At 36.9% G+C, this 27,445-nt stretch overlaps 1 pseudogene; it reads left to right on the top strand.

Moving 5' to 3' along the window:
* Nucleotides 1-1,343: 1,343 nt before the first annotated feature.
* On the top strand, nt 1,344-27,201 carry LOC131963173 (rho GTPase-activating protein 20-like; annotated as a pseudogene).
* The last annotated feature ends 244 nt before the right edge of the window (nt 27,202-27,445 follow it).

Genomic DNA, 27,445 nt, shown 5'->3' on the forward strand with positions numbered 1-27,445 from the left:
ATCTTCTGCTACTTTGGAAATGTTTCCAGGATTTCTCTGAGTTTTTTCCTCCTAATTTAGACCCTTTTATTATTGTTTTGGCTCTCAGAGAACCCAGTGCTGCACATGTAAACACCAGGAATTATCACAAAATCAATTTTATTGATTTGCTTTTAATACAGATATGTGCAAACATGATTCCAAAAACAATGCATCAAATTCAGAAATCTGAGGGTTTATTTACACACAAAAATGTTTATTTGTGCAGTTTTCAATTGAATATAAGTCAAATTATCACTCTTTATTTTATTTAAGTTTATTATTATTTATTCTAATTATTGTACAGTGTCTTTGAGTTTTCATAAAGGTGCTTGTAAATAAAATGTATTATTAATATTTAAGTAAAGTTTTCCAACTTTTTGGGAATTTTGGTTTGAAGAAATTGTTGTTTTTCTTGCCTTTGACTTGTTGAAGGTGACAAAATAAAGTAATTCGTGCCAACAAACTACAAATTAATTGCCTCAAATTTCTTTGTATTTCTTTAATTTGCATTTTGTCCCCTTATTTGTGTCTTTATTACATTTTTTCCTCAAGTGATGTTTTTTTTTTTGTCTTTTTGTTATTGAAGCATATATATTCTGTTATTTAAATCAGTATGTGACACTTTTTTTGCTACATTACATCAGATAAGATTGTTTAACAAACTTCTGTTAAATGTTATTATATATCTAATCCAACAGAATTATGTTTTTTTCTTCAATAATTTATTTAATTGTTACAATACAGTTGGAGGGGAAAAAAGGAAAACAACTTAACTAGGGAAACGTGTTGAACTCCCATTTTTCTAATATTTATGCATATTTATATGTATCTACTACATTCCACCACTGGGTGAATATCAAACAACTATTCTCACCTAATAAACTTTAACTTTCACTGTTTGTTTCTGCATTCCGGTTAAAAATAGATGAGCCTGTTTTTCTTGCAGCGTGTTGACGCCGCCTCCCCGTTTGTGCGTAAAGACGCATTAAGAAGTGGCACAGCCGCCGATAATCCAGACAGGAGGCGCGTTTGGTTACAGCACAGCCTTCCCTGAGCGAGCTGTGCGTCTAACTTCTTCTCGTTTTTTGTCCCTGCTCGCAGACTCTGAAACTTTCCAGTGACTTCCGGTGTAGAAACGCTTGTGTTGGGATGGTTTCTCTGTTCCGGAGACGGAGGGTGTTAACCGGATTTCTCTCTCCCCTGCATCACCTGAGGACAGCCGGGCAGTGAGGCGCGTCTGGAGGCTGGATGGACAACATGTCTCCGCAGCAGCAGCAGCAGCAGCAGCAGGAGAGCCTCAGCCGAGGAGCAGGAGGAGGAGGAGGACGGCAGGAGAGCAAACGGGTAAGTTTTAAATACTGTTTTTACGCGGAGACTCTTACAGGTGAATAGGGTCAATTTTAAACTTATAGATATCACCATGAAACTTCCCCTGTTTGTTATTTAAATTAAGACAATATTTTTTTGCATTGCAAGTTTTCTGAAATTGTATGTTTAGATATGCAAATAAGGCGAGGGCTCATTAAATATGCGCACATTTGCAGAATCAGAATCGTTTTTAACGCCAAAAAGGTTTACACATACAAGGAATGTGCTGTGGTGAACAAACAAAGTACTAAAATATAGATATAGATTAAAGCTTCAGTCAAAATACAGCAGCTGAAACAGAAAAAGTCAACATACAAAAATATTACAAGTTTTCTGAATGTTTATGTGTTCTGTTATGTTTAGATATGCACAAGTTTGCATATTTTTCAGAATCAGAATCGGTTTTTATTAACATACATAGAATTTTGCTGTGGTGAACAAAAAAAATAGAAGTATAGATTAAGGCTTTAGTCAACAAACAGCAGCTTAAACAGAAAAAGTCGACATACAAAAATGTTCCAAGTTACAAGTGTAGATATGCAAACAATGCATTAAATATGCGCTAATTTGCATATATTTTCAGAACATAAATCTGAACACTGGATATAGATTCAAAGTTTTTTACAGAAGGAAACTGGGAAATCTCCTTTTATCATTTCATTGATCAGAAAATACTGTCAGAAGCAATAAAAAAGTTACTTTTTCTTCATGTTTTTAGGAATAAAATGTTTATAATTCAGGGTATGAATGTCTGTAAAAACCTTCAGAATATAAACAGTATAACAATGTGTATCCGGAACATGAATCTGACCAAAATGGTAAACAAGTAATTAAAATAACATAGTTGGAAAGAGAATAAATAAATAAAAATAGTGCATTTTTTCCAACTTTTTGCTACTTTCTCACACATAAAACTGTATTAAATAGTATTTAAAATAATTTTACCTTTTACAAGCAATGTATTCATGATAACTGAGAAAATAAAGAATAAATAGGAATAAAATAAATAGACAAATAAACATAATTACTGTTCAGTTTCAGTTAATTGCTGACTATTTAAAATATAATAAAAATGAATTTCTAAATCACGGCAGCCAACATTTCCTGCATTATATATTGTGAAATCAATGTATAAAATTATTAATAATGCACTATAAAGTAGTTTTGAGCTGATAAAAGTGATTCAGAAATCTAATTGTTGACTAAAACTCATTTGATCTGTTATGTATTATTATTATAAATAAATAACAAATGCTGAGTCAGGTTGCAAACATTGGAAACTTTCCATGGTAATAAACAAATAATATTCAACTCAACATGTTTTTGTTGTTCAATGAAATAATTACAACTTGATAAAGTTCTACTTACAAATAAATCTGTTAAAATGTTTTTTAATTGTCTTATTTTGCATGGATGTCTGCTTATGACTAAACAAAAAGATTATATTTATGTTTGGATACGATACAGTTTGTTTAAATTACCCCTAGCTTCCAGTTAATTCCCATAATTTCCATGAAGTTTCTGGAAGTTTACCAGAAAGTTGCAGCCCTGCTGAGTAACAATATGACGCGTCTTCATTCAACTATTAATAACACGCTGTAAGGATTTGTGTAATCACTTAACACTAATTGGGATTACAGCATCTGTGTTGTGTTAACAAGCATCTAATACAGTTATAGTAATAGTTCGCTCCAAACAGGGCTGCTAAATTTAATAAAACCGGTCTGTTGTAATGCAAATTATCAGAGAGACAGTAGGGAGGGACCCTATCAGGAAACCACTCCAAAATATATTTTTCCTAGCAGCAATGATGCAGAAACCATCTTGTTGTCGTGCACTGGGTCGCTGAATTTAAGACAAATGATGCAAACCTGCACACTCAGAAGGCTGCTCCGTTTGTGCATTATATAATAGGAAGGAATGATGCTTGACTTTGGGACACAGCAGCTTTCTCTTGCTTATAATAGAACGACTCCTGTCGACCTGAGCTCCTTTATTCAGGTCCAAAAAGTTGTCTGTCTCCTCCTGCTGCAGGGCCCGACGTCTCTAACTTCTGTAGTTCCCCCAAACTTCATCCCACCTGCTGAATCTCTCAAGCTTTAAGAAGAGACTGCTACTTATTCTTATTCATCCACCTGCTAACTGCACTGACAGCCTCTTTAGTGGCTGCAGGAAGATCTGCTGATGCACACTTTGTCCTTGTTTTCATTAATGATTGAATCGGCTGCAACTTCTCGCCTACACGTTCTGATTTAAACAAAAAAGACACAAAAATTACTATATAAAAATACAAAATTACCAAAAAGGACGCAAAATTAGACAAAAAGACACACAATTAACAAAAAATACACACAATTAGCCAAAAAAAGACACAGAATTACTATAAAAAGACACAAAATTACCAAAAAAAACCCACATAAAATTACCAGAAAAGACACAATTAGCCAAGAAAGACAAATAATTACCAAAAAAGACACAAAATTGCCAAAAAAATACACAAATTAACCAAAACAGACACAGAATTTCCATAAAAAGACACAAAATTACAAAAAAGACAGAATTTGCTAAAAAAAAAAAAAAAAAGAAACAAAATTAACCAAAAAGACATAAAAGTAGCCAAAAAAAGAAACAGAATTTCTATAAATACACACAAAATTACCAAAAAAGACATTAAGAAAAAAAGACACAAAATCAGCTAAAAAAAAGACAAAAAATGACCCAAGAAAGACACAAAATTAGCCAAAGTGCATCTCCAGCTTATTTTAAATTAGTTGCTTATTTTGCACATGTAAAAGGTAAAGATTGTCATACAAACAAGGAGAAAAAAGTGAATGAAAAGCATAAATCATGTCTGAAAAGGAGTGGGATGACTTATTGAATAAGTCAAGTGATTTATGCCTGTTTACACTGTGACATCTGGACACTTTAAGTGAATAAAGTGAACTTTTGTGATGTGCAAATCCACCACAATATCTTAATGAAACAGTTCAGAAGCTCAGGGGAGGAAACACGCTGTCTCACATTCTTGGAGCCCTGCAGCACCTGCTGGTTCTCTCTCTGCTGGTTCTCTCTCTGCTGGTTCTCTCTCTGCTGGTTCTCTATCTGCTGGTTCTCTCTCTGCTGGTTCTCTGCTGGTTCTCTCTCTGCTGGTTCTCTGCTGTTTCTCTGCTGGTTCTCTGCTGGTTCTCTCTCTGCTGGTTCTCTCTCTGCTGGTTCTCTGCTGGTTCTCTCTCTGCTGGTTCTCTGCTGGTTCTCTCTCTGCTGGTTTTCTCTCTGCTGGTTCTCTCTCTGCTGGTTCTCTGCTGGTTCTCTGCTGGCTCTCTCTCTCTGCTGGTTCTCTCTCTGCTGGTTCTCTGCTGTTTCTCTGCTGGTTCTCTCTCTGCTGGTTCTCTGCTGGTTCTCTCTCTGCTGGTTTTCTCTCTGCTGGTTCTCTCTCTGCTGGTTCTCTGCTGGTTCTCTGCTGGCTCTCTCTCTCTGCTGGTTCTCTCTCTGCTGGTTCTCTGCTGTTTCTCTGCTGGTTCTCTCTCTGCTGGTTCTCTGCTGGTTCTCTCTCTGCTGGTTTTCTCTCTGCTGGTTCTCTCTCTGCTGGTTCTCTCTCTGCTGGTTCTCTGCTGGTTCTCTGCTGGCTCTCTCTCTCTGCTGGTTCTCTCTCTGCTGGTTCTCTGCTGTTTTTCTGCTGGTTCTCTCTCTGCTGGTTCTCTGCTGGTTCTCTCTCTGCTGGTTCTCTGCTGTTTCTCTGCTGGTTCTCTGCTGGTTCTCTCTCTGCTGGTTTTCTCTCTGCTGGTTCTCTCTCTGCTGGATCTCTGCTGGTTCTCTGCTGGCTCTCTCTCTCTGCTGGTTCTCTCTCTGCTGGTTCTCTGCTGTTTCTCTGCTGGTTCTCTCTCTGCTGGTTCTCTGCTGGTTCTCTCTCTGCTGGTTTTCTCTCTGCTGGTTCTCTCTCTGCTGGTTCTCTCTCTGCTGGTTCTCTGCTGGTTCTCTGCTGGCTCTCTCTCTCTGCTGGTTCTCTCTCTGCTGGTTCTCTCTCTCTGCTGTTTCTCTGCTGGTTCTCTCTCTGCTGGTTCTCTCTCTCTGCTGGTTCTCTGCTGTTTCTCTGCTGGTTCTCTCTCTGCTGGTTCTCTCTCTGCTGGTTCTCTCGCTCTGCTGGTTCTCTGCTGTTTCTCTACTGTTTCTCTGCTGTTTCTCTGCTGGTTCTCTGCTGGTTCTCTCTCTCTGCTGGTTCTCTGCTGTTTCTCTGCTGGTTCTCTGCTGTTTCTCTGCTCTCTCTCTTCTGGTTCTCTGCTGGTTCTCTCTGTGCTGTGTGTCGGTGGATCTTTTTCCCAACATTAACCCCGTTGAACATTAGAGCTGGTGTTGGTTTGTGTTTGGTAGTGAAGGGGAACATTGTGGTGTTGTAGCTGGTGTGAGGAATGTCTCACCACTGTGTGACCCTGCTGAATCAATGATATTACACTGTGAAATGTCAGAAATGTGTGGAGCTGGATTGATCTTTTCTCACTGTGGAGCTTTTCATTTTCTAGCCTGCAGAGTTTGATGGCTGTCGGTCGGTTTCAGTGAAATATGTGACAGGGAAAGTTGTCTACAGTGGATGGTTTACCTGCAGCAAATGATGGTCGGCAAAAAATATTTGTTATTATAAATTAGCAAACAAAGACAAAAAACTGTTAATTTTATTAGCAACAATGGGAAGACATGATTCTCTTAAGGCGACAGGTTAATAATATATATTTTTTACTAACATACTAAGATTTTTAGGACCCTGTCAGTCATGGGCCCTTACAATCATCCTTAACTTTTTTAATTTAATTTAATTTTAATGTTAATTTAATTTACATTTTTTATGATTAACGTTTTTTTTTACCTTTTCTTTTTTTCTTTTTTTGACCTTATGATAAACATTTTATTGAATGTTTAATTTTTAATTTAAAGGAAGCAATAATATTTGGCAGTTTATATATATATATATATGTATTAATTGTATTTATATTATTATTTATTATATTATTTTTATTTGATATTATTTTTTATTTTCTCCCCCTTTTTCTTCTGTTGTTTAAAAAAACAAAAAGAGGCTTGTTGTATTTTTTTTAATTATTAAAAACTGCTAAAATTGTTTTCAATGATAAGATTTAAAAACAAACTTTTTTGAAAGTATTATTTAATTATTTTGTTGCATCAGCATGTTCGCCTTTAGCTCAAATATTATAATGATGACTTTAATTGTATAAAGAGAAATAAAGCAAGTATGGAAATAATGAAACACTGGGAAATAAATCAATGCTAAATAAAAAATATTAACTAGATGATAAACCTCATCTTTATTATAGTCTCAATCATGAAACTTCTCAAAACAGGAAAAAAAAATGTGTAAATAAAGGAGATAAAAAAATATGCAGCATGCTGTCTAACTTGCAAAGTTATTTATTCAATACAACGTTTCTGCTGTTAAACCTTCATCAGGAAAAGAAAATGAATGTCTAACAGCTGAAATGTTGCAATAAAAACAAATATAGCAAAAGAAAACCTGCATTAATTGGATTAATATCTTACAGTATACCCATCCGACCACATTAAGTATGAGGTGACGGTGTTAATCCGACATACAATGAAAGAAGTGTGTTATGTAACCTTGTCACCTCGCTCCACACTCACAAATCCTCCTACAATTAGATTAAATTAAACTTTAATGAGCCTCTGAGGAAACCAGGATAATAAGATCCAGCTCAGAAAAACAAAAGGGTCTCCATATGGCTGCACAATACAAACTCTTTTTATTTACTGTAATAAATAGTTAAAGTTTGGTGTCACACATGGACACTTAGACTTCAGACATATGTGACAAAAAAGAAAATATGAACACGCCATTATGTTTATGTTTACATCTTTGTTTTTTATTTTATTTTATTTGATCAGTTATAATACCACCTGAAGAGTAAACACATTCCTTCTTCTACAACTGAGGGGTTTGCTGCTGATGTAGCTATTATTTTATTTATTTATTTTATTTATTTTTGTCTATTTATTTTTATCTATTAATTTGTTTTCCCCCATTTGACAGAAGTGGATTAAAGGATTGACAAGTAAAGTTAAATACTTTTAATTTGAAATGTATTTATACTTTTTTTTTAAATCAACAATGAATTATTTATTTATTCATTTAAGAAAAGAAAATTTGGTAGTTTATTATTATTATTTTTTTATATTATTTTATTATTTCTTTGAAAATGTATCCCTGGTGTGTGCTGTTTTTTATTCTTATTTTATTGTTTATATTTATTTTTTAAAAAACAATTTATTATTTGGTAGAGTGAAAGACTTTGGAAATATATCACAGGTGTTTTTTATTTATTCATTTATTTTTGTATTTATGTATTTATTTAAAAAAATGTTATTATTATTTATTTATTAGTATTATTTGGTAGTTTATAATAAATATATATACATATATATACCTTTTCTCCCCTTCTGTTGTTTCTTATTCTATTTAGTTATTAATAAGATAGAAGATTAAAATTGAAAGTAGAGTGAAAGACTTACATTTTCTTTTATCATTTATAAAAAAGTATTATTTGGTAGTTTATTATTAAATATATATATTAATATTATTCTATTATTTTTTTATATTTATTTTATTTTATCCCCTTTTCCTCCTGTTGTTTAATAAATACATAAATATTGTAATTAAAATTATGTATAAAATCAGAAATAAAGAGGTAAATCTGCACACCTTTGTGGCGGTGTGAGTAAGTGTGGGAGAGGTCAGAGAGTCACGGCAGACACAGAGCGCTCTGTGTTGTCGTCACCTGCTCCGACATTCCTGCGTGTTTAAATTCTCCGGCTTCAATCTGGCGTTCCCGTCTCTGCGGAGGCCACGGACCGTCCATCGACGTGATGGATGCAGAGAACATTAGGGTTCTTATGTAACGAACCAGCAGAGAGTAAACATGACATAATCCTGCAGCAGAGCGCTCTGTGGGAGCTTTCTGCTGTGCACCGCGTTAAATGGTTCCTTTAACATCATTTTACAGGTGTTTGATGTGTTTTAAGACTTTTGAGTGGAAACACACACAGTCCACTTACTGCTGAAATATAAATGTGACTCTCTTTAACATGTGAATAATAGCAGTCATCGGATAAACTCTTTATTTGCAATAATTTATTCTCTATCTTTGTGTCTTTCAGAGGATGAAGTCTCAGAGTTATCGTCAGTCTACTAAAAAAAATCAGAAATTGCAAGAATAAATCACAAATTTACAAGAAAAAAACTCACAAATTTACAAGAAAAATCTCACAAATTTACAAGAAAAAAATCACAAATATACAAGAAATAACTCACAAATTTACAACAAAGAAAATCACAAATTTACGAGAAAAAAAACTCACAAATTTATGAGAAATAAACTCACAAATTTACAAGAAAAAACTCACACATTTTTGAGAAAAAAACATATTTAATAGGAATGTTTTGCTTCTATTTGTTGTTGTTTATTAATGTTTTTAAAAAATGTTTATGCACTTAAAGACAAGGCAATGATTTACACTTAAAGCCAAGAGTTTCAGCTTTCAGACAGTTTTCATTTCATATTTCTATGTGCTACAGAGGCTGAGAAGCCAAAGAGTTTAAGCTTCGAAATGTTTTTCATTTTATGTCTCTATCTGCTGCAGAAGCTGAGAAATAAACTATTTAGGAAACGTTGCCATTCTGTGCATTTTATTTGCATTAATTTATAGTCTGTCTTTGTGTCTTCCAGAGGATGAAGTCTCAGAGTTATCGGCGTCAGTCTGCTCCGTCTCTGGTCCTCACCAAGGCTCTCACCAGGTCCAAGACTCTCAACAGGTACGCTGAGAAACACGTCAAGCTGCAGGAGGAACTTTTATCTCTCCTGCTGCAGCTGGCCCCTCTGGTGCAGGTGCATATACACAAGCTTTACCATGAATTTTCTGCAAAAATCTCAGCCTAAACTTCTATAAATGCGTCCTGATGTGAACAACAGTTTGTTCTGGACTTCCTGCAGATGATTCCAGCTGTTTGCATGTTCCCCTGCAGCTCAACACGAGGATCAGAGCAGTTATAACCTCCTTAGAATCACTTACACAGAGGTCGCTGAGGTCAGGACCCTGAGACCACACACACACACACACAAATTCACACACATTCACACACACACTCACAGGTCCCAGGCTCGACCCAGAGCGAGGTGTTGAATCCACTCAGGTAGATTATCCTCATGTGGCCAGACTTATCAGAGGATCAGGGATCTATTCATAGCCTCGTCTTTGAACATATGGAGAGAAAGTGAAGAAGAAATAACCTCGTTAAAGAGCTCCTGCAGAGGTGGAGCGCCCCACTGATCCACTGACCCCGACTCATGTTCAGCAAACACACAGAGGTGAACTATATCACAGAGCAAACAGCCAGAAAGTTTTGAAGCTGAGCAGTTTGACTGCTTTTTTAACACATGGTTGCAATGATCCGAGTGTCAGAGTGTAAATGTGCTGGAGGTTAAAGTGTGAAGCCTGAATAACTCACAATCTGACACACAGTCGGGCTGAGCTTGTGCTGGTTTTTTTTTGTTTTCAGAAACCAGACTCGCCTCATTTAACCGCAAAGAAGTAATAAATGTGTCTTCAGAGAGAAGAGAAAAAAAAACATTGTATAGTATAATATCTCAAAAAATCATAGTATTGTATGCAAAAAAAATAAATAAAATAAGAATAAGAATAAATCAATTTCTGAAATTCTGGACATATTGGAGCAGAATATGTCAGGAATTTCAGAAATTAATTTATTCTTATTTTATTTATTTTTTTCACAGACTATAATTGGGCCATTTTTAGGCATTTTTAAACTTGACCATTTTGACAAAATTTTGACATTGTCTTTAAATTTTGGACATCTTAAAATATGCTGTTTTTCTGTTTATTGGGAAAAAAATATTTCTGGAAAAATATATACTGCTACATGTAATAAACAGACTATAATTGAGCCATTTTTATTTTTTTTAGCAATTTTAGAGGTTTTAAAATTCTGCCATTTTTTTATACAAAAATTGACATGCTATAATATGAGGGGTTTTTTTTCCAGATATTAACCATCTTATAATAAGGTGTTTTTCTGTCATTTTATTATGCCATATTATGCTCTAATGTGTATCAACAGACTATAATAAGACCATTTTTAGGCATTTTAAAATTTGATCATTTTTGACAAAAATCGACAAGACTTTTTTTCAGATTTTGGACATCTCATAATATGGGGTTTTCCTGACATTTTTGAACTTATCTTATATGTATCAACGGACTATAATTGGTCCATTTTTAAAGTGTCAGGTTTCTTTTTCAACTGGCAACCTGGTCATAATCTAGTAGATTAAATAGTTATTCCAACAATAAAGCTGCCAGTGATTTTGGAACAATAAACAGCTTTTGAAAAAGCATCATTTTATAGATTAAAGTTCTGTTCTGTTGAGTTTCTGATCTGCAGATTGACCCAACTCTGCACACATGACTCCCAATCACATAACACGATTTGGATAATGAAGACTTTGATCACTTATCTGGATGAAATCCCAAACACAAGTCACAGTGGATCATGCAGACTCAATGTACAGAAATGTCTCCAGGTATTTGGAAGCTGTTCTGTGTTTGTTGATGAGGGACGGAGACACAGATCTGAAGTGAATAATCTGATTAAAGAGGCACTCGGCCATCATAACACACGAGGCTGACTGAATCACTGCAGGTCATCCACAAACATGACCCCACGAGTTAGCAGCTGCCGAGCATTAGCAGTCGGTCACGTTACTGTAATACAAACTGTCAGAGGAGTTTCAAACTCTACACAAGCTGGACGGGGACATATTTATAAATGTCACAAATTTTAATGACATTAACTTGTTTATTTATAACTTTATATTTCACCCGAGATGAGCCTTTAACCTTTTTAACTCCACAACATGCTGGCAGGTTTGTACGACAGCATATTAGGACAAAAGGGGGAAAAAAATAAATAAAAGGAGCTGGGGAAGGAGAGGGCAATATTCAGAGAAAAAAAAATCACAATTTTAAGGGAATATACTCACAAAGTTACAAGAAAAAAAACAAATTTGCGGCTAATAAACTCACAAATTTACTTCTGCACTTGAGGGTAATGGCAATGCTCGAGAGTTAAAGCCAAGAGTTTGAGCATTTAATTGATTTTTATTTCATGTCTCTATCAGATACAGAAGCTGAGAAATAAATTATTTAGGAAACATTCTGTGCAGTTTTTCAGAAACCCTTCTTTAGTTTGTGTGTTTGTCAAATCAAACCTATTTATGATGAGTGTTTGTTTTCCAGAGAGAGCTGCCTGGCCCCTGTGTGCCCAGAGACCTGCTCCCTGGTCCAGTCCTTCCTGTCCGGCTCCGACAGGTCGTTCCTGCTGCATGGACACGCCCAGCTGAAGACCGGCATGCAGACTCAGGACCGGCACCTCTTCCTGTTCAACGACACGCTGCTCATCGCCAAAGCCAAGTAAGAACAAGAGTGTCGCTGTATTTTTATCCTTCAGCAACGTTTTGGCTGCCGCTCTCGGCCTTCGCAGGTGAATCAGGTTAATACCTGGAGTCTGCGGTTAAAATTAGAGCTCCTCTGCTCACAGATCGGCCAACAACTTCAAGCAGAAGGCCCAGGTGTGTGTGTGTGAGATGTGGACGGCCGGCTGCATGGACGAGGTGTGTGAGGGCAGCACCAGCCCCGAGAGGAGCTTCGTCATGGGCTGGCCCACCTGCAACTGTGTGGCTACCTTCAGGTAACACACACACACACACAGATAAACAGAGGTTTATTCTTGATTTGGGGATCCTTTTGTGTAGAATTTTATTACCTTTTTTTGAAGATTTTCAACATAGATATGGTGGGGTTTTTTCAGTTTTTGGACAACTCATAATATGGTGTTTTTCTGTAATTTCTGGCCACATTATGTATCACCAGACTATAATAAGACCATTTTAAGCATTTTTAGATATTTTAAAATTTGACAAGCTATAGTATGACTTTTACTCAAATTTTAGACATCTCAAAAATATTTTGTATTTTGTTTTTCTGTCATGTTTAGACAGATTATAAAGTAATATGTATCAACAGACTTTTAATGGGCCATTTTTAGAATTTTTTAGGCATTTTAAAATCTGACCATTTTTGACAAAAAAACATGCTATAGTATGAGTTTTTTCAAATTTTGGACACCTCAAAATATGGTGTTTTTTTGTTATTTCTGGCCACATTTTGTTCTAATAAGTATCAACAGACCATAAATGGGCCTTTTTGAGCATTTTTAGGCATTTTAAAATTTGACCATTTTTGACAAAATATAGTATGACTTTTTTCAAATTTTGGACACCTCAAAATTTTTGTTTTTTTTTGTTATTTCTGGCCACATTTTGTTCTAATAAGTATCAAGAGATCATAATCGGGCCATTTTAAGCATTTTTAAGCATTTTAAAATTTGACCATTCTTGACAAAAAACGACATATTATAGTATGACTTTTTTCAAATTTTGGATACCTTAAAATATGGTGTTTTGCTGTAATTTTTGAACAGATTGTACTGTAATATGTATCAACAGACTAATTGGGCCATCTTTAGTATTTTAGGCATTTCAAAATCTGACCATTTTTGACAAAATACAACATGCTATAGTAGTTTTTCAAATTTAGGGGACATGCCAAATTACCAGAAAACAGACCAGATGAGAAGATAAAACCTGTCAAACTGAATGTTATCCCTCACGCTTCACCTGAAATCTTCTCATAACATCTTCTCCATGTTCCCCTCAGCTCAGCCGAACAGAAGGAGAAATGGCTCTCCCTCCTCAAGAGGTAAACTCAGCCTCTGTGCATCAACATAAAGTGTGTCTCTACTGTAAGAAATCTGATGTTTCTGGTTTCCTCTGCAGTCGGATCAAAGAAGAGAAGGAGAAGGAAGAACCTAAAACCATTCCTCTGAGAGTGTACGGGAAGGGCATCAATTCTTTTGCTGTTGTAAGTCTGTAATGTCTGTGATGAGAGTAAATTTGTAGCAATGCTGCAGCAATATACGTTAGTAATGTCCTTCTGCTCCGATCAGACCAAGACGCTGCCAGTCAGCAACTCAGACTCAACCAATGAGGTGATCCGACTGGCCCTGCAGCAGTTCAGCATCATCGTGAGTGAAGAAAAGAAATGTCTGATACATGCTGAATGTGTGTCTGTTTGCTGTGAGAATGTGGAGACCAGAATGCTGCTTTTTCCCCAAAATAACACTGTAAATTAATATAATTCTTACTGCATGACCTCCCTCTCTTTCACACTTGATTATTAATTATATTCTGTGTGATTGAAGAGAAAATTTGTATATTTTCCGAGTAAATTTGACCGAGTTTGGCGCCCTTTTACAGTCATCTCAGAGGAGCTTTTCTCTCTTATTTTCTCCTTCTGCTATTATTATTTATTTATGACTCTCCATTATCCTGTTAATTCATATGTGGCGGTTTTATATCCATTATTTATCTGCTTATTTTTTATATTCTGGCACTTTCCAGGTTCAGATATTTTCTTTGCACTGTCTATAAATTAAAGTTTATTTGTATTCATTTAGAAATCTCCTCTGTGATTAAACTGTGGCTGTTTGCGTTTGTTTGTGTGTTTGTTTTGGATGGGTGTATGTTGTTTTATATGTATATGTTATATGGTTTATATCCAAACAACATAACTACTAAAGATTCACATAAAATTCACGTTAGGAATCAGAATCTTTATTGCTTTGCATTGAGCCACGATAGAAAGGTAAATAAACAACTTACAGTAGTAAAATCAAGAAAGGCAATTATCTCTTTATCTCGACATAAAACAAGAAAGGCAATTATCTCTTTATCTCGACATAAAACAAGTAATTATCTCTTTATCTCGACATAAAACAAGCAATTATCTCTTTATCTCGACATAAAACAAGAAAGGCAATTATCTCTTTATCTCGACATAAAACAAGTAATTATCTCTTTATCTCGACATAAAACAAGCAATTATCTCTTTATCTCGACATAAAACAAGAAAGGTAATTATCTCTTTATCTCGACATAAAACAAGAAAGGCAATTATCTCTTTATCTCGACATAAAACAAGTAATTATCTCTTTATCTCGACATAAAACAAGCAATTATCTCTTTATCTCGACATAAAACAAGAAAGGCAATTATCTCTTTATCTCGACATAAAACAAGTAATTATCTCTTTATCTCGACATAAAACAAGCAATTATCTCTTTATCTCGACATAAAACAAGAAAGGTAATTATCTCTTTATCTCGACATAAAACAAGAAAGGCAATTATCTCTTTATCTCGACATAAAACAAGTAATTATCTCTTTATCTCGACATAAAACAAGAAAGGTAATTATCTCTTTATCTCGACATAAAACAAGAAAGGCAATTATCTCTTTATCTCGACATAAAACAAGCAATTATCTCTTTATCTCGACATAAAACAAGAAAGGCAATTATCTCTTTATCTCGACATAAAACAAGTAATTATCTCTTTATCTCGACATAAAACAAGCAATTATCTCTTTATCTCGACATAAAACAAGAAAGGCAATTATCTCTTTATCTCGACATAAAACAAGAAAGGCAATTATCTCTTTATCTCGACATAAAACAAGCAATTATCTCTTTATCTCGACATAAAACAAGAAAGGCAATTATCTCTTTATCTCGACATAAAACAAGTAATTATCTCTTTATCTCGACATAAAACAAGCAATTATCTCTTTATCTCGACATAAAACAAGAAAGGTAATTATCTCTTTATCTCGACATAAAACAAGAAAGGCAATTATCTCTTTATCTCGACATAAAACAAGTAATTATCTCTTTATCTCGACATAAAACAAGCAATTATCTCTTTATCTCGACATAAAACAAGAAAGGTAATTATCTCTTTATCTCGACATAAAACAAGAAAGGCAATTATCTCTTTATCTCGACATAAAACAAGAAAGGCAATTATCTCTTTATCTCGACATAAAACAAGTAATTATCTCTTTATCTCGACATAAAACAAGAAAGGTAATTATCTCTTTATCTCGACATAAAACAAGTAATTATCTCTTTATCTCGACATAAAACAAGATAGGTAATTATCTCTTTATCTCGACATAAGATAGGTATTTATGTCTTTATCTCGACATAACAAGAATGTTTCTCGAGATGGTTTCTTGTGATTATTTATTTATCTCGTTATCTCGACATAAGATATTTTTCTCGTGGTAATTGTCTCATGCTATTGTATGACTTTTTCAGATTTTGGACACCTCAAAATATGTAGTTTTTTTGTTATTTCTCGAAACATTATGTTCTCATATGTATCATCAGACTATAATAACACCATTTCAAGCATTTTTAGGCAGTTTTAAAATTTGACCATTTTTGTCAAACATTGACATCCTATAGTATGACTTTTTCAAAATTTTGACATCTCAAAATATGTTTTTCTGTTATTTCAGGAAAAGCCACCCTACTACACGTATAAACAGACTATAATAAGACCGTTTTGAGAGTTTCGGGGCATTTACATTTTTTATGACTTTTTACCGAAAAATTTCGACAATGACTTTTTTTGAGGGGGTCATTTTTGGACATCCCAAAATATGGTGTTTTTCTGTCATTTCTGGCCATATTATGCTCTAATATGTATCAACAGACTATAATTGACCCATTTTTAGCAGTTTTAGGCATTTTAAAATTTGACCAATTTTGACCAAAAACGACATGCTATAGTATGACTTTTTTTTCGAATTTCAAATTTTGGACATCTCAAAATAGTATGTTTTTTTGGTTATTTCTGGAAAAAAAATCTACTACATGTATCAACAGACTATAATAAGACTATTTTAAAAGTATTGGGGCATTTTAAAATTTTATGACTTTTTCCCGAAAAATTTCGACATACTATAGTATGACTTTTTTTTGAGGGGGTCATTTTTGGACATCCCAAAATATTGTGTTTTTCTGTCATTTCTGGCCATATTATGCTCTCATATGTATCAACAGACTATAATTGGGCCATTTTAGGCATTTTAAAATGTGACCAATTTTGACCAAAATCGACATGCTATCAAAATACGGTGATTTGCTGCTATTTCTGAAAAAAAATATACCACTACGTGAATCAACAGACTATATTAAGAATATCTTGACAGTTTTGGATCTTATGACTTTTTCCTGAAAAAATTTCAACATGCTATCGTCTGACTTTTTTCAGGTATTGGATACCTCAAATCCAATATCATACAGCCTCAAAATTATGCTCTGATATGTATCAACAGACTTTAGTTGGGCCATTTTTAGTATTTTAAATTTGATTTTCTGAAGCATTTCCACAGCGATAATTGAAAGCTTTTATACTACTATGGTGTATTCCCCCCTGAGCTGTTCGTTTCTCTTGAAACAAACTCTCTACCCTTTTTACCAGTAGAGTCACACATTCAAGTTCAATATCTCCAGACTTCCATGGATTGAACCGCCAGTCCTCCAGTCAGTGGGCAATGGCTTTACCATCGGAGCTATAACCACAACAGCCAAGTGTGAAGTTATCCAGATGAATGTTTGTCATAAAATTGAAGGAGAAACAGACAGAAAATCGGTTTTAGTTAGTTGAATGAATGAAGAATGTGACCGACAGAAATGAAACCAGTTGTTATTACAAACAGACTAAACATTTTTAAATAATATCAGTAAGAAATGTCAAGGTCAGAGGTTCTTTAGAAACAATTCCACCGTCACATCCAACAGTTTTTATCTTCTCGGTCACAATAAAAACAAATCTAAGGCATTCGTTTCAAGATTGTGTGTGTAGAAAAGACGCTTCTTATCTCAGAACGTCCTCAGATATGAAACTTTTTCTCACCAAACACAGGAAGATGTTTTCCCAGAAGCCCTGCAGCTTCCTAACAGCTCGGTTGTGCGAGTTCCATGTGATACAAACACTCGGCATGTGAACACTGACACAGAATACTTTTCTTTGTCGCATCTTCGCTTCTGGTACTTCTCTGCTGTGCAGGACAGCCTGTGTGGTTTCTACAGAGGGCAGCTCGCTGTACTGTTCTTGTTCTTATGAGCTCTTTGTGTCTCTGTTTGGCTCAGGGAAATGTGAAAGACTTCCAGCTGTGGGTCATCTCCAAGAGGGACAACGCCCCCTATCCTCTGATCGGTCAGTGACGGAGGTTGTCCTAAAAAAAAAAAATGCTACAATTATTTCTGAAGAAGAGAAAAAGTTTGAGAAGTTCTGCTCCAAATCTTGACATTGGTGTGATAGATGAAGTTTAAGACGCCTGCAGGGAGTGATGCTGCCTCTTGTCCTCTGTCTCAGGTCATGAGTTTCCCTTCAGCATCCAGATGAGTCATGTGAGACACACGATGTCTCAGGGAGGCTGCAGGGACGCAGACAGACAGCGGGCCATGCAGGTGGAGCAGATGCAGGTGTACAAGCAGTGCCAGTTCATCATGAAACCTCGGCCGGCTGAAACGCTGCACGTACCTGCAGGTGAGCTCATCAGTCTTTAAAAAAAAAAAGTGAGAAAAAATAGGACTTTAATAAGACTGTTTTGAGAGTTTCGGGGCGTTTGATATTTTTTTTTACTTTTTCCCGAAAAATTTCAACATACTGTAGTATGACTTTTTTTTGAGGGGGTCATTTTTGGACATCCAAAAATATGGTGTTTTTCTGTCATTTCTGGCCATATTATACTCTAATATGTATCAACAGACTATAATTGACCAATTTTTTAGCAGTTTTAGGCATTTTAAAATTTGACCAATTTTGACCAAAATCGACATACTATAGTATGACTTTTTTTTGAGGGGGTCATTTTTGGAAATCCCAAAATATGCTGTTTTTCTGTCATTTCTGGCCATATTATGCTCTAATATGTATCAACAGACTATACTTGACCCAATTTGAGCAGTTTTAGGCATTTTAAAATTTTAATAATTTTGCCCGATATTGACATGCTATAGTATGACTTTTTTTCAGATTTTGGACAACTCAAAATATTGTATTTTTCTGTCATTTCTGGGAAAGCCACCCTACTGCACGTATCAGCAGACTAAAATAAGATCATTTTGAGAGTTTCGGTGCATTTGAAAATGTTATGACTTTTTACCGAAAAATTTCAACATGCTATATGTAGTATGACTTTTTTTTGAGGGGGTCACTTTTGGACATCCCAATATATGGTGTTTTTTTGTTATTTCTTGGCCACAAGTGAGAAAAAATAGGACTTTTTGCTTATGCATTCTGGTGCATTGTGTTTTTTTTTTCCAGAGTGGAGTCAGAAGTCTTTTAAAAGGAGGCGTTCCCTCATCACCTGGGCCTTCTGGAGAGGCTCCTCCTCCCACCTGAACGAGCTGTCTCTCTCCAGCTCGGCTCGCGGCTGCCTGTTCGCTCAGCCGCTCAGCTCCGTCTGTGTGGAGGACACGCTGCCCAAGCCCGTACTGGTGAGTGACTGGTAATAATTTGACAATTTTTGACAAAAATCGACATGCTATAGTATGACTTTCTTTCAAATTTTGCACACCTCAAAATAAGGTGTCTTTTTGTTATTTCTGGCCAGATTATGCTCTAATATGTATCAACAGAGTATAATAAGACCTTTTTTAGGATTTTTAGGCATTTTAAAATTTGACCATTTTTGACAAAAATTGACACTATCATAGTATGACAGGCACGATTTATTTTTTGTATTTCTTTATTTTATTTTTTTCAAATTTTGGACATTTCAAAATATGGTGTTTTTTGTTATTTTTGAAAAAAAAAATACTACTACACGTACCTTCAGACTATAATAAGACCATATTCAGAGTTTCGGGACATTTAAAAATTTTATGACTTTTTCACCAAAAAATACGACATGCTATAGTATGACTTTCTTTCAAATTTTTCACACCACAAAATAAGGTGTCTTTTTGTTATTTCTGGCCGGATTATGCTCTAATATGTATCAACAGACTATAATAAGACCATTTTTAGGATTTTTAGGCATTTTAAAATTTGACAATTTTTGACAAAAATCGACATGCTTTTTTCAAATTTTTAAAAAAATATGTAAAATATGATGGTTTTTTTGTTATTTCTGGAAAAGCCAACATACTACAAGTATCATCAGACTATAATAAGCATTTTTAGGCATTTTTTAATTTTGACCATTTTTGACAAAAATCGACATGCTATATAGTATGACAGGCAAAATTTATTTTTTCTATTTCTTTATTATTAATTTAAAAACCCACTTCACATACTGACCTTCTGTTTCACCAGGACATGATGGCATTTCTGTACCACGAGGGTTCGTGGACACGGGGGATCTTCCGTCGGCCTGCGGGGGCTCGGGCTGTGCGGGAGCTGCGGGACACTCTGGACAGTGGAGAGTTCCAGCTTCCTCTGACAAGAGACCACGTCTTTATTATAGCTGGAGTTTTTAAAGTTAGTTGAAGACTGTGACTTTATTGGCATACTGTGATTTTTGGGGCTGGTGGTTGGCTGCGACAAGCGCCGGACTTCCACCCAGGAGGTCAGGGATCACTCCCAAGCGAGTCAACAAGAGTAAACGGTTTTGAAGTCACGATCGTTCTCGAACTTGAGGTCAATTAAGTTTTCGGACTTGGTGGTTGGAGGATGGGGCTGGTGGTTGGACATCTCAAAATATGATGTTTTTCTGTTATTTCAGGAAAAGCCACCCTACTACACATATAAACAGACTATAATAAGACCGTTTTGAGAGTTTCGAGGCATTTAAAAATTTTATGACTTTTTCTGAAAAATTTCGACATACTATAGTATGACTTTTTTTTGAGGGGGTCATTTTTGGACATCCCAAAATATGGTGTTTTTCTGTCATTTCTGGCCATATTATACTCTAATATGTATCAACAGACTATAATTGACCCATTTTTAGCAGTTTTAGGCATTTTAAAATTTGACCATTTTTGACAAAAAACGACATGCTATAGTATGACTTTTTTTTCGAATTTCAAATTTTGGACATCTCAAAATAGTATGTTTTTTTGGTTATTTCTGGAAAAAAATTCTACTACATGTATCAACAGACTATAATAAGACTATTTTAAAAGGATTGGGGCATTTTAAAATTTTATGACTTTTTCCCGAAAAATTTCGACATACTATAGTATGACTTTTTTTTGAGGGGGTTTGGTGGATGGAGGAGCGTACAACTTTCCCCCAGGAGGTCGGGGTTTGCGTCCACTGTTGACAACAAAAGTAAACGATGAACTTGAAATCACTGTGTTAGTTACCTTATTGACCCACATCTGTGAGCACAAAATTAATCCGCTCCATCCCACTCAGCCACGTTAGGACAAGCTGTTCACACCTGAGGAGCATAGATTATCTTGTTATTGTAATCTGGATTATAAAGTGTTATTATCTGGAGGGATCACTGAAAGTTTGTTTACGAGTGCATGTCACATATTTACAGTGCAGCATATTAATGATTTATATTTATGAATATACAAATGAACACACCTTGTTTACTAATTAACACAAATTCCAAAGCAAGAGGAGCAATAAACAATGATTTGTATAATATATTTTTAAATTCTGTGTGATACCTTTTCTTATTTGGAGTGACACATCTTACAGAAACCTTTGTGTTGCTTGTTTCCAGGACTTCTTGCGCAGCATCCCGAGCAGCTTGTTGTGTTGTGAGCTGCACGAGGAATGGATGGACGTGCTGGAGGAAGAGGAGGAGGAGGAAGAACAAGTGCAGGACGTAAAGAGGTAACATGCACACACTCTATCCTGTCTCTGTCTAAAACGGTCGCTATGACTTCTTTTCAAATTTTGAACATCTCAAAATATGGTGTTTTTTGTTATTTCTGGCCAGATTATGCTCCAATATGTATCAACAGACTATAATAAGACAATTTTTAACATTTTTAGGCATTTTTCAAATGTGACCATTTTTGACAAAAATCGACATTTAGTATGACTTCTTTTCAAATTCTTTGACATCTCAACATATGATGTTTTTCTGTTATTTTTGGGAAAAAATAAACAACTACGTGTATCAACAGTCAATAATAAGACCATTTTGAGAGTTTCGGGGCATTTAAAAATGTTATGACTTTTTCACGAAAAATTTCGACATTCGTATGACTTTTTTTTTTAGATCTTGGACATCTCAAAATATGGTGATTTCTGTTATTTCTGGCCACATTATGCTCTAATATGAACAGACTATAATAAAACAATTTTAAAATTTTTTAGGCATTTTTAAAATTCGATAATATTTGACAAAAATCGACATTCTATAGTTTGACTTTTTTTGGCAAATTTTGGACACCACAAAATATAATCAAAATATGTTTTTCTATTATTTCTGGGGAAAATATACCACTACGTGGTACGTTTATATGTATATTTTTATTCTGGTAGGCACCAGAATAGAAGTATACATATAAAGAGTGATCTCAGGATTTATGAATCAATATTAGAAAATGATATGTATGTTTAATTATTTTATTATATGTATGTTTTATTGTTTTATTATTTTATTTATTTTTTAATTATTTTATTTTATATATATTTTATGTATGTGTGTGTGTATATATATATATATTTATTTTTATTATTAATATTTTTTTTCTACACACTGTTGTCTTAACTGATCTGATCTAAAAATATATTTAAAAAAATATATTAGAAAATGAAATTTACTATCGATTTTGAGCCCAAAATTGACTCTAAAAACCCAGCCCTACTTTTTAGACACCTGATGCAACAAATCAAACAAGAATCGTCTCTTCTTAAAGACTGATACATATATATTTTTTATACATATTTTTTCTGTCTTTCTGCAGGATGATTCGCCGCCTCCCCAAAGAAAACGCCCTGCTGCTGCGCTACCTGCTCGCCATGCTGCACGGCATCCAGGCCAACGCCCACGAGAACCAGATGACCACTTTCAACCTGTCGGTGTGCATCGCTCCCAGCATGCTTTGGCCTCCTGGAGCACCGTGCAGCCCTGAGGTGGAGGGAGAAGAAACTAAGAAGGTAAGAGAGGGGCAGAAATGAAAATGATCCTTTAAGTTGGACTACTGTAATAAAAACAGTTGAGTTTGTCAGGTGAATGCAACATTATGAGATGTTTTAGTGATAGTCTTGGTCAGTTTATCTGTTTACAATCAGGAGAATTAAGATACAACATCATTATCTTGACTCAGAATGTGAAGTCAAGTTAGAATTAGAATGATTTTTAATTTTATTTTTATTTTTACTTGGCTGAAACTGGCTGCAGTTACTAACTTAACCAGTTTTAGTATTTAATTTCAATTTTTCCCCCCCAGATTTTCAGGTCAAATAAATAAAATGTGTTTATTTATAAGTGTAAGAAAAACAATCTGACCTGGAATCAGAGCTGAAACTTTGAGCATTCATACTAAAAAACATTTAAAATCTCCAGTAAATTATTAAAACTGATTTCAACAATATTCAAGCCAACACACTGAGGAATTCAACCCAGCCAGCTATTCCTGCTATTTCTGACACCCAGAATTGTTCTCATGTTGCAAAACAATTCAATGAGTCTAAGCTTTGTTGCAATCTCAAGAAACAATAGAGGAACCTTTGTTGGCCTGGGGTCAGGAAAATATCCTCTACTGTCTAATTTGATATTAAATATTATGAAAAAGTCACATTACGATGAAAATATTTACAGGATATTTTAGTATATTGTTCTTTTAGTTGCTGTCATCAACTTTATTCTTTGTAGTTTCATTCACACTGACGTTGAGCTGCTTAAACGGTCAACTGAATGTTATTTTTGGAGCATTTTGTGTTTGGTAATTCCTGTTAATGAGCGCAGAAGCACATAAAGCTTTTCTCAGGAATGTCCCAAATCAGCTTTATAGGTCTAATTTTAGAGCAGTTTGACTTTCTGAAATGTGGAGACAGTGTCCTGCAAAACCACAGAAATTAGGCACTTTTAACCTTCCTCTTGTGTTTACTAGCTTAGCTGTTACTATCCCTGCATTAAATGATTCATAAAATACCCTCAAAACAATAATTTATCATCCAATTTGTTTCTTACCTCTTGGTTGTCTTGTTAGAATTCCTAACCCATGAAAAGATTAGTTTTAATATTTTGGGTGTGGGCTTTTCTTTTGACAGCTTACCCCTTGTTTCAGTTTTTAAAAATGGTAAAATGAACCTCAAGAGAATTATATAAATACATAAAAGGTTGTTATGTTACCTGACTATTACTGATGGGTATTAGAATACATCTCTCAAATAACTTTTTTTCAATTTAATTTTTAAAATTTTGATATTAACATATATGGTGTTTTTTTGATCTCTATATATTTACTATTTTGTGTCAAAAATAGAACTTAAATACAAAATAAAAAGCAGAATAAGTAATAATACAAAATGTAGATTTGCAAACAAACAACAACCAATCAAGCAAATCAAACCAACTAAATAGAGGTAAAAGAAAAGACGTCACAAAGTCAAAAAGCCTCAATAAACTAACGTTGTGTGGTACTTTTATACATTTAAAACCTAAAACCCCAACACAAGAGGAAGTTTAAATGGTGAAATTGAGAGTCAGAGTGCTTCCACACAGCCTTGGGAACAGTTAGTGTAGCTACACTAGAACAACGATAAATTAATCTGAGTTGTTTCACTCGTCTCATATGAATCTTCCTCTTGTCGGCTGCAGGTTTGTGAGCTGGTGAAGTTTATGATCGAACACTGTCAGCAGATTCTGGGGGAGGAGCCGTCCTCGCTGTTTGGAGGACCGCCACAACGACTCGACACTGACGAGATGGGATCAGGTAGAATATTACTTAAACATTTAGGAAACAATATAAGAGTATTTTAGTAGTATAGTAGAGTAAAGACATGATATCACGACATTTAGCTGATAGCTTTAGTTGATTTTCAGGTCGAGATTTAACATAAAAAGCATGATAAATTAAAAAGGATTAGGCATTGTTATCATTTAACCCTCCTGTTTAATTATCCAGAAGTGTCAGAAAAGAAAGAAAAAATCCCAATAAACATTGTTTATATTTCATTGTTAGCTCCATTACTAACCATCTCTTGCTTTGGATAAAAGCTTCCGTAAATGACATTGTAGAATTGTAGAATTTCAAGAGAAAAATGCTGACTGATGTCCTGAGTCGTGACATCTGTCCCTGTCCTGTGTGTGTGTAGAGTCCTGGCTGTACCCCATGACAGACTCGTCCTACGACAGTCTGGAGAACGAGCTGGACAACAGCAGCGGGGGGGGGTCCCCGGCCCCCTGCAGCCGGAGACTGATCCGGCCCAAAGACCTGCAGGGCAGCCTGGACTCCATCCTCACCTTCAGCGACTACGACCAGGACCAGGACTTACCCGGGACACACACAGACAGCCCACTGGGGAGGACCAGGACCAGGACCAGGACCAGGAGAGAGGACGCAGACCTGTCCTCTCCTCAGGACGCTCCCGACGGGGACCCGTCCTCCAGCCTGGACTCTCTGTCCCGGCACAGGCGGCGGCGGCGCTCGGAGCCGGCCATCGCGTACGCAGCAAAGTTGGGAGCGTGCACCGACGGTCTCTCTGCAGAGGACGAAGACGATGATGAAGAGCTCTCTAAGAAGCTGAACCTCACGCTGACTCACACTCTGTCCCGGTGCCAGCAGATCAGGAGGGGGGGGCGGGGAGAGCTCCCCCAGCCTCTCCTCCACCCCTAACTCCCCCGCTCCAACACGCTCCTCCCTGGACTCCCTGGACTCTCTGGACCACACCTGGACCTCCGCACAGGGACTCCACCTCAACAAGACTCCGCCCCCCTGCAGCTCGCCCCTCGCCATGACGTCTGGGGGACAGCCGGACCCCGGGACTGGTCCTAAAGGGTCCCCACCCAAAGACTCAGTGAACTGGGGGACCATCAAGAGCTGCAGAGGTCTACACCCAAACTCCTGGCTGAAGAAAGGACGGAGGCTGTCCCTCACACAGCAGGACAACCTGGACAAGGACGAGGAGGACAAGACCGGGGTGAGTAACCTGATGTCTGGAGAGGGACGGAGGAGAGAGGACAGGGAGGATAGATAGATGGAGAGAAGATGGAGGATAGAGAGGTATAGAGGACGGACGGAGAGAGAAGGAGGACAGACAGGACAGGTAGGATAGATGGAGGACAGATGGACAGACGGAGAGAGGAAGGATAGGTAGAGGGACAGATGAAGGATAGAGGATAGATAAAGGATGGACAGAGAGAGGATAGAGGTGCAAGGATAGATAGAGGGACAGAGGGACAGACAGAGGAGAGAGGACAGGGAGGATAGATAGCTGGAGGGAGGACAGACAGAGAGGATATATGGAGGACAGAGAGGGAGGATAGAGAGAGAAGGAGGACAGAAAGGATAGGTAGGATAGATGGAGGACAGAGGGACAGACAGAGATGAGAGGGAGAGAGGACAAACAGAGTGAGGGAGGATAGACAGAGGGACAGATGAGGAATAAAGGACAGACAGAGGACAGATAGAGAGGACCTCACACTGTCCTCTCTCCATCTATCCTACCTGTCCTGTCTGATAACTGGAGGGAGGACAGACAGAGGGATAGAAGATAGAGAGTGAGAGTGGGGATAGAGGACATATTATGGAGGGAGAAGGGAGAGAGGAGGAGGACAGATGGGACAGGTAGGATAGACGGAGAGAAGATAGAGGACAGGAGGAGGGAGAGAGGATAGAGAGAGGGATAGATGGAGGTGAGGGAGAAAGGATGGGGACAGACAGAGGGAGAGAGGGACAGATAGAGAGGAGGGATTGCGGGAGAAAGGCTAGAGGACAGATGGAGGATGGACAGACAGAGGAGGGAGGATATATGTAGGGGAGACAGGTGAACTGGGACTCTGACCTGTTAATGAGGTTTGGGATCAATCGGGAAAACAAGTTGTAGCTGTAACGTGACTGAAGTTAGCGTCACTGAAGGACAAATATAAGTAAATATCTTAAGTGAACCTGAACTCTGTTTCCACCAGCAGGGAGGACAGACCGAGAGGAAAGCTGTCCCTGAGAAAGGAAAGCTGAACAAACGCAGAGCCTCGAAGGACGGAGGAGTGAAGGTGAAGCCCCGCCCCCTGAAGCAGGACTCCTGCAGCCCCCCGCCCCACCACCGCTCCACCGGGAGCCTCCAGGTCCCCAAGTCCCCCTGGTTCCCCATCCGGCAGCTCAGCACCAGCAACCAGCAGCCTGAGGAGCCCAAACAGTCTCCGTCTCTGTTCTACAAGCCGTCCTCCGCCCCTCTGTCCCTCTTCAAACACCACAAGTCTCAGTCAGTGGAGGAGGCGAGCAGCGCCAAGCTGCAGCGGCGCCGGGGGTCCGAGCCCGCCCGCCAGCTGGTAGAGCGGGCCTCCACCCGGGCCAGGCTGCCCAGCGACCCGGGGCTGAAGGTCCCCGAGGCCGACCCCCCAGAGAGCCGCTTCTGCCTGTCGCCCTGCGCCACCAAAGCCGTCAAGGAATACTTCTCGTCCCACCCCCGCAGCAGCCCCCAGAGCAGCCAGCAGGTGGCGCTGGCGCTGGTGGAGGGACGCCGCGAGTGGCTCAAGAGGTGCAGCGACCCCGCCGCAGAGCCAGACTTCGACCAGCTGCTGTTCGCCGAAGAGTCTTACGTCTAAAAAAATGTAATATTTACTAAACTCAGCTGTAACTCAGTGTTTCTTTAGACTCACGCCACTTCAAATGTCATTTCTTTGCTTTAGCAGAACAAACAGGTCCATAAAAACAGTCATGGAAAAACTTATTAGACCCTTGTTTTCTTGTTTATTTTAATGTCTGGTATAACGAAAGGTACATTTGTTTGGATAAATATAATGAGAACAAAAAGAGCAGATAGAGACATTTTCCATGCTTTTCTTGATAATTATTTTGTTTTTTTATCAAGAAAACCATGGAAAATGTCTAGATGTCAGCTGTTAAATTAAACTCTTATCAGCTTTTTTTGTTGTTTTCATTATATTTGTGACAGTTACACAGTCTA

Source organism: Centropristis striata, chromosome 24 (genome assembly GCF_030273125.1).
Source record: "Centropristis striata isolate RG_2023a ecotype Rhode Island chromosome 24, C.striata_1.0, whole genome shotgun sequence".
NCBI lineage: Eukaryota > Metazoa > Chordata > Actinopteri > Perciformes > Serranidae > Centropristis > Centropristis striata.